Raw genomic sequence first — 8489 nt, forward strand, 5'->3', positions numbered from 1 at the left:
GGAGGTGTCTCATTTGGGAATGGTAAAATGGGGTAAATTCATAGTGTAGGAAAGATTGGAAAGTCTTTTGATCATGCAATAGAGGATGTGTATCTTGTAAATGGTCTCAACTACAATATTCTAAGTGTATCTCAAATTTGTGACAATGGTAATGAGGTGAAGTTTTCGTCTGATGAATGTATTATGGCAAGATTGAAGTTCGGAAAAGTCATTCTTAGAGCTAAAAGGTACAAGAACATATATGTGGCTGATTTGGATTCTGTAGCTGACTATGAGTTAACCTGCTTGAGTCCACAAGGTGAAAATGCTGATCTTTGGCATAGAAGGCTAGGACATGTAAGTTCCTCTTTGCTGAATAAATTAGTTTGACCTGGTCCATGGTAGGCCCAAGCTGTAGTTTTCTGGCAACAAAGTTTGTGATGCTTGTGTCAAGAGAAAAAAAATTAGATCCTCCTTTAAGCAGAAAAAGCAGTTGCAGAATTCTGTGCTAAAAATGAAATTAGTCATAATTTCTCTGCCCATAGGACTCCTCAGTAAAATAGGGTTGTTAAAAGAAAGAACAGGAATCTCATAGAGATTGCTAGGACCATGTTGATTGACAGTGAACTTCTAAAAAGCTTTTGGGCTGAAGTTGTTAATACTGCCTGCCATGCTTTATTTTTTCCAAGGTTAAACAAAACATGACTTTGGACTCTAAAAGAATTGAATTTTTGTACAAAGTCACTACCTAATTTGTAAGGAAAAAATAAAACCTATTTATTTATTAACACATGGGACTAATGTTTTAGTCTGCATAAACCAATTTAATTCTAGGTAAGGGTTTAGATTATTCTGAAGGAAAGGGTTTAGGCATCCTTCGTGATCCACAAATGTGGTACCCGACTAGCCTAAATTTATCAATGAGGGAGGAGATAAGAAATTAATTTTTTAAAAATATAAGTATTTAAAATAATGTAAGAGATGTGTGTATATTAAGTATAAATCTATTGTCATAAAAGATACGTATAAAAATGTATAAGATACATGTGAAAAGAAAATATTTTGTAATGTATGAAAAGAAAAGTTTCTTTTGATGTGCTATGAAAACGAAAAGTATTTACAAACAATATTTTCACTTGATCAGAATTTCGGAGAAAAGTAAGATTCGTTTGAGAAGAAAGGTAAAGATACAATTTAGAGGAAAAACTACTCAATATTTATAAATGTCAACGTGGAAATTAATTAATCAATATTTAAATCAATTTAATTTCTTTATAAGTATTAACGGCCTAAGTTTTGCCTAAATAAGCAAGTTCAGAATTATGCGAATAAGGAACTTCCCCGCCCAATCCTCCAAAATAAAGTTTCTACTATGGATGATATTTGTACAATTGTAATAATGAAAAAATACAAAATGTAAAATTCAAAGTCTCTTTTGAATGCTATTTTTGACAAGTATTCTTGAGAACCTATGCAAGCACGTTAGTAATTAAAATAAATTAAGAACTATGTATGTGTATATAAGTAGAATTTTTGTTAAAGCGTGGGCTCGGATTAGATTTTAGATACACCATGACTATGAAGTGGTTGCTCGATTTATCGACCATCCTAAATCACCTTGCCAAGATACGAATCGTACAATTCTTTGTGTTGTCGTGATATTATGAAGATTTGGTCATCGCCTATATATTTCTATTTTTGTTACGTATTTGTATATGTAATGTCCATCTTTTATTTGGAAGGCCTCGAAAATCGACGGAAAATTTCTTCATCGACCTTGTATTGATACTTGATATAAATAATAAACTTGAGAAAATAAAATCCGTCTTTTGTTATGGAGTGCCCTTAAAAATTTAACGTAGGGATATTGTCATTGACTATGTATTTGTTTTGACATAAAACAAGTAAGCTTGAGAAATAAAAATTTGTCTTTTGTTATGGGGTGGCCTCGAAAATCCGACGGAGAGACAATGTCATTGGCCATGTATTTATTTTGATGTAAATAAGTAAACTTGAGAAATAAAAATCTTTCTTTTGTTATGGGATGGCCTCAAAAATTCAACAAAAAGATGTTGCCATCGGCCAGAATCATATAGTATCCATTTGTTATCAGTCAAGCACATAAAAAGGGATAAAACAACCCCAAACTTGCGAATACAGTAATGGAGCTAAATAGATTGACAAAGTCATCAACATGTAGACAAAACATGAACCAATCCAAAAATAAAACCAAATTGTAAAATATAGCAACAATGAGCCAAAACAATTATAAATAGATTCCAAAACAGTATGTTCATTGGAGAAACCAAAAATAATGCAACAAATTACAGTAAAAAATATACGAATATCAAAATCAAAGAGAGTTCGCCAGAGATGGACTCTTTCTGATCGGATCTAGTACATTAATAGAATTATAAAATGAAAAAGACCCAAGTAGTGGCGGCGGTGGTGTTGCTTCAACGAAATTTTCTAGAGCAACACTTTCAATGTTTAGCATTTGGCCAGATCTGGCCATTTTTTGGTGTGACAGTGGTGGGAAGGGAAGGAAAATGGAGAATGAAGCGGCGACAATAGTGGTGGTACCGTTGGCTGGAGTTGCAGCTGGAGATGGTGTCCTCTCTAGTGAGAGGCGACAAGTTCGATTGCTAGAGCATGAGGGAGATTGAGGTTCACCGACATGGGCTGATGGTTGCCGGCCATCTGGTGATGATTTCGGTGGCTTTCTCCAGCTGGAGAGGAGAAAAAGAAAAGAGGGTGGTGCGTGGTTGTTTCTTGGTGGTTGACGATAGAAAAAAAGGAAATGAGAGGACGTTTAGTGGTAGTGTACGGAGGCCATTCGTCGGAGTTTCGACAGTGATGGCAGTGAAGATACAGTGGGAGAGAGGCGGATGTGTGTTTTTTATTTTTATGTGTGTATTATGTGTGTATTTGTGTATTTTTTTGTGGGTTTGAGAGAGAAAAAAGAGGAAAGAAAATATGTGGAGTAAAAATTCTAATTCTTTAGTGTGTGTGTGAGAGAGAATTGTATCAAAAAATATATTGACCCTCACAACTTATTTATAACAAAAAATGATACCTCTTATTATCCAATGAATAAAGGGGTGTCCCCTCTTTTTATATTAGGGCATCCTTTGGTCCTTAAGTTATTGAACAAAGGATTTTCATCCTTTTGACCAACAGATTAAATTATTGTTGAAAGAATAGTGTCATTGAGTGGCCGTTGTCAGATGTGACAAGACATTATGGTGTGGTTGTTGTTGGATGTGACAAAACAACAAACTATTGTACTATGTATTAAAATAACTAATCCGATTCAACGTTTGCAGGCTATAATAAATGTACAAAATGTAGGTATTGATATATAATTACAGAAAATGTAAAGAATATTAAAAATATTAAAAAATATAATTAATTTAAAAATATTGTAAAAATGTTGTGTACGTGTGCAGATAATTGTAAAAAAGTTAAAAACGATAGTGAATTTATAAAAATCCTAATATAAGGAGAATTATTAATAAATTATGAAAAGTAAAAATATGTCTGACAGCGCCCAAGCGCACACGCAAGTGTACGTGGTCTTATCAAGTAATATAGTGGCCTCAAAGAAGCCCAAGTATCGATCTCACAGGGACTTGCGTTCGCCGCCTATCCTATTATAGTTTAACTAATTGGGGAGAGTAGCAAATAAAGTTGTAATTTTGTAAATTAAAACTAATCAAAACTAATTCATAAAATAAAATCTTGGACAATCAATGGAGTAAAGTCCAGGGTTGAGGCATTTCGAACAATCTTACAAATCTCTATTCCTATCGCAGTCTAATTGATTATCGGATTGTTGATTCGCAAGGTTTATGCTACGATTTTAGTCTCCCGACCTCAAATCTTTTATCTATTGAACATTGCAACTACAACTCCCGTAAAGATACAATAATTCTTCTAGATTCAATAAGTTCTCTTCTTGCAATTGAACCAAACAAGGCTTCTAGGTATATCCCTATCCTAGATGCTAATTCAAATCCCTTATTTCATAAAAGAATAAGAACCTTGCTCCCTAATTTCTTTGTTCTATCCTATGATTCTCCTCCCGAATGCACATAGAAATATAGATTTATTCTAATGATGGCCAATCATTACCATAGTAAGCTCAAGATATTAAGAATAACCTAGATGATAATCCAAAAAGAAACTATGAATAAGAATATTAAAGAGTAATCATGTTCTTAGCCCCAACCCCAGAAATAGGGTGTTTAGCTACTCATGTTTTAATTCATCATCCAAAATAAGTAATAAATCATACCCCTAACAAATCTTCCAGTAAAGAAATTTAAAAGAATGTTTAAGAACCCTAAAAGAGAGAAATTTCTGCTTTTCCGCCACTCCTATGCTTCACCAAACGTCCCCCAAAATTATCTTGGATTTTTCCTTTTATAGCTGGGACTAAACAATTAAAATATTCCCGATTCTTCCACCCGGAGCGTCACGCCATGCCTTTAATTGCTATTTTTCTTTAAAATCTGGGCAATCGCGGAGCTCAAGTATTCCTTGACAATTGTAAAATACACCCTCACCGCGACGCGCCACTATCACAGTGAGCCACTGGATTGGGACAATTGTGAAATATTCATCCTCCGCGATGTGCTAAACTTTCAGGTCGCAAAATCTGATAAGTGGAACTGCTCCACGACGCGATGGTTTTGCTAACTTTCACTGAAATTTGACCATTGCTATTTGGTTGGTCAGAGCGACGCGGAGTGTCTTCAAATGAGGATTCCTACTTTACAACTTCCATTTTTTAGATTCATTTCACTCACTTGCATTTCTTCAATCCTTCCATATCCTCGTTGTATCCAAATACGCACAATTCTTTATGATTTTTAGCCTGAAAGTACTAATCATATCCATTAGGCACGAAATGGAATAAAAGCTGAATTATACTTAAGAATTTATACAAAAGTTCTTAAACTAAGTCTAAATCTGGGTGCATATTGGTGCTTTGAGCATATAAATATGCCCTGGATCACCACCCCACACTTAAAACCTTTTTCGTCCTCGAACATATAAATTCTAAAGCATAATTACTTCCTCATTACATCACAATCTCAAAGTTATGTTGCAATGGGCACTTACACTTTGCAATAGTGTATTCTTACATCATCTTGTCAAAACAATTTTTAGCAATATGAGACAATTTAGTACAAAATTTTCTATCTCAATAATGAATTTATAATATGTCAGAAAACTCAGTAATCTGGCTTTCATTCCGCCTGCATCCTCACTCAAGAAAATTTCCCCATATTAACTCACACTGATATCTATTGAAAAATAGGGGAGTATCAATATCAAATCACTCACTCTCAACAAAGAATTCGTACATGCTAGTGAACGAACCATAAGCTTTCCCTTAGTGTCCTACTCCACTAATAGTCGGATGTTTAGGAGGAAGATCAACTAGGTCTTTTTTGGGTTGTAATAAAGGCTTAGAGACAAATAGGTACTATTTGGGAAAATAGTGACTATTGCTTCTAAGCGTTTTAGTACAAGAATTATCAATTAACTTTATTTTCCAACATCAATTTATCCTTCTATTTTCTCCCCATTCTTTTATTTGTGAACTCCTCTTTCCATTAGTTTATTTGCTCAAACCGGGTTGGGAGTATTAGTCATTCCTTCCTTCCTACTTCTCTTTTCTTTTGTTTTCGTACCAATTTCATGTTACGCACCCCTATTATAGCCATCCCTAACTTAAGCGAAAAGCCTTCATTAAGGTGCACATTATCCAACTGGACCAGGGCCAAAACAGGTTCATTGTAACATTTCTATTTACTAACTCCCAGTTACCCCAGAATCATCAAACATCAATAACAACTACTTTGGGGGCATCAAATGTTTACGTTTTCTCCTCATTTACGCTTTTAATCTCCTCTTATCTTATATTAAAATGCCCTGGATCTTATTTGGATCAAATTATGATTTAGCAAAGAAAGGATAGGATTACATAACAGGCTACCAAAGAAAGAAGCTAAAGGCTCAATGAGGCTGACTAAGACTATGCACCAAGGTAGGTCTATTTAGTTTGGAAACAAGGCTGTCAAAGAAATGCCTACATCACTTTCAACACCCAACACCCTTTATTTCGCTTTATAGACACACCAGACAAGTTCTAGTCATTTCTATTCATGTAGAATATACACAAATCCTCACACTCACAGTATATGCACATAATAAAACCAAGGTTTCCAATCATGTTCTTTATTGAATTCAAAATTAAGCCAACACATCAAATTTTATTTATCGAGACTAAATCATCAGTACTCTAATAAAAACACTCTTATGCTTATTTTCTACTCAATTTAATTTCCATTACTCCGAAGATGACCCATTTCACACACTCCTTTAAGATAGTGATTAGATTCTCATAAATTTCTTTGCTTCCTACAACCACTCCCCTTAAGACGGCCGTCATCCATCTATCATAGGGGATGGCAACTAACTATGCCGGTTTATTCCTAATTACCAAAGAGGGCAAAGGCAAACGTAACTACTTAAAACTGAAACTTGCCAATGAGGGAGAATATAAAAATAAAATAATACTTTAAACTGAAGCAACATGCACTAAATGCCAAAGGGGGCAAATTGCACTCCACGAAGTTACTAACTATTACAAACCAGTGTTCCGAATAGCTAGTACTTGCAAAATCAACCAAACCAAAAATAAAATTGTTCAACCATAATAATAAAAAAATAAATCAGAATACTAACCCACCACCCCACACTTAAATAAAGCACTGTCCTAGTGCTTCCAAATAAGCATATGGTAGGGTGGCAATATACTCCCTGGTCACTCAATTGGGACTATAACAGCCATATCCTCAGGAGTCCCGTCTATATCATCACCATCATCATCTGCTCGATCATCATCAGACTGGTCTTCTTCATCCGACTCCATGTCTAAATCCCTGTACCTGTGTTCTTCATCAGTAGGCATATCATCATCAACCGGCTTAACAAAATCTGGGCCAATCCTCAACATAGTCCTAGCATGGTGGTCGAGTGGATAGTCGAGCTCTAGAACATGGAGCTTCTCTGGTGTAGCTGATATGCCTCTTGTCTTCGACATCATCATTATAAGACCATACAACATGCCCAATACCTCATCAGTCCTCGTCTATTGCTCCAACATGGTCAAAATTGGGCTAGAAGCCCCAGATGTGCTTCTTGCAGTAGTTATATCCACAGGACGAGAGATAACCTCGGGCTCGTAATCCAGCTCCTCTTCATCCACCCTATGCCTTTGCAACAATTTAGTAACCAAACCTCCAAACCCAAAATTGTGCCCCACCTGGGTACACGCCTTCTTCATTGCAGAAAAAATTATATTACCCATATTTATTTCCACATCAGGACACATCAGGGCATAGATCAAACATACCCTATCCTAAGTAACCTCCGTCATATGTTTGCCTTGAATCAAGCATGAATAAATAATGCGACCCCACATCTTTGCTTCCTTGTTCATCTGAGCATAAGGGAAGGACGAGTGCAAACCTGTAACACAATGCCTAGTCCAATGAGCTGAGGATCGCTGACCATATAACAAATGCCTGATATGCACATACAGAGGAGAAACAATAAACTGCCTCAAGAAATTTGGGTTTGTTTCTGGTATACCCAACAAATAATTAATATCAGCAGTAGTGAATCGAATCACCTTCCTACGAACCTTCAACAAATGGTCAGGATGACTAGGGTCCCAATTGGCATAAAACTCTCTCACTAAGTGCAAATTTCACTCAATCAGCTGATGGAAGATGAAATTCATATTGAGTGCCTCGATTCTATGTACCATGGACGAACATTCTCTCATGAGGCTAGGACGATCAATATATACCTCCGGAATATACTTGGCATCCGTATGCTTGGTATACCACTGTTTCCCATCCTTGCGTACAGCTTTGAATCCATATTTCTGAACCTCCCCCCACTGAAGTGGTGGGGCCCTAGGCACCCTAGTCAGTTGTCCCTCAGATGGTCTGCTCCTCTTCCTAGAAGGGTCAGAAGGTCCTGCCTTTGTATTCCCCTTGATTGGTTGTGGTTCCATTATTCATATAATACAAAAGATGCAACAAATATTTGAGTATGTTAAACTTGGGACTAGTTAAACTGAATGTACTCAGACTTCCCTTTGTTGACCTCACTATGACATTCAAAGAGATCTTATTGCTCTGCGGAACACCACAACCTTATACTTTTCCTCAACACAAAACATCATCTCATCTATTCCCATCTAATCACTCAATAGAAGACTATGAACAAGATCATAATGCTACAACATGGCGCATCAAAAGACTAATTTTTCTACAATTCTACTAACTCGACTAACCTCAAATGAAATTAACCCCAACTTTCTAAACCTTCTTGATTCACACGTCTAGCTACAATTCCCTATATTCTATGACCTCGTAACTAACATTTGAAAAATAATTTCCCCTAATACCATCTGTATATAACTA

Source organism: Capsicum annuum, chromosome 11 (assembly GCF_002878395.1).
Source record: "Capsicum annuum cultivar UCD-10X-F1 chromosome 11, UCD10Xv1.1, whole genome shotgun sequence".
Taxonomy (NCBI): domain Eukaryota; kingdom Viridiplantae; phylum Streptophyta; class Magnoliopsida; order Solanales; family Solanaceae; genus Capsicum; species Capsicum annuum.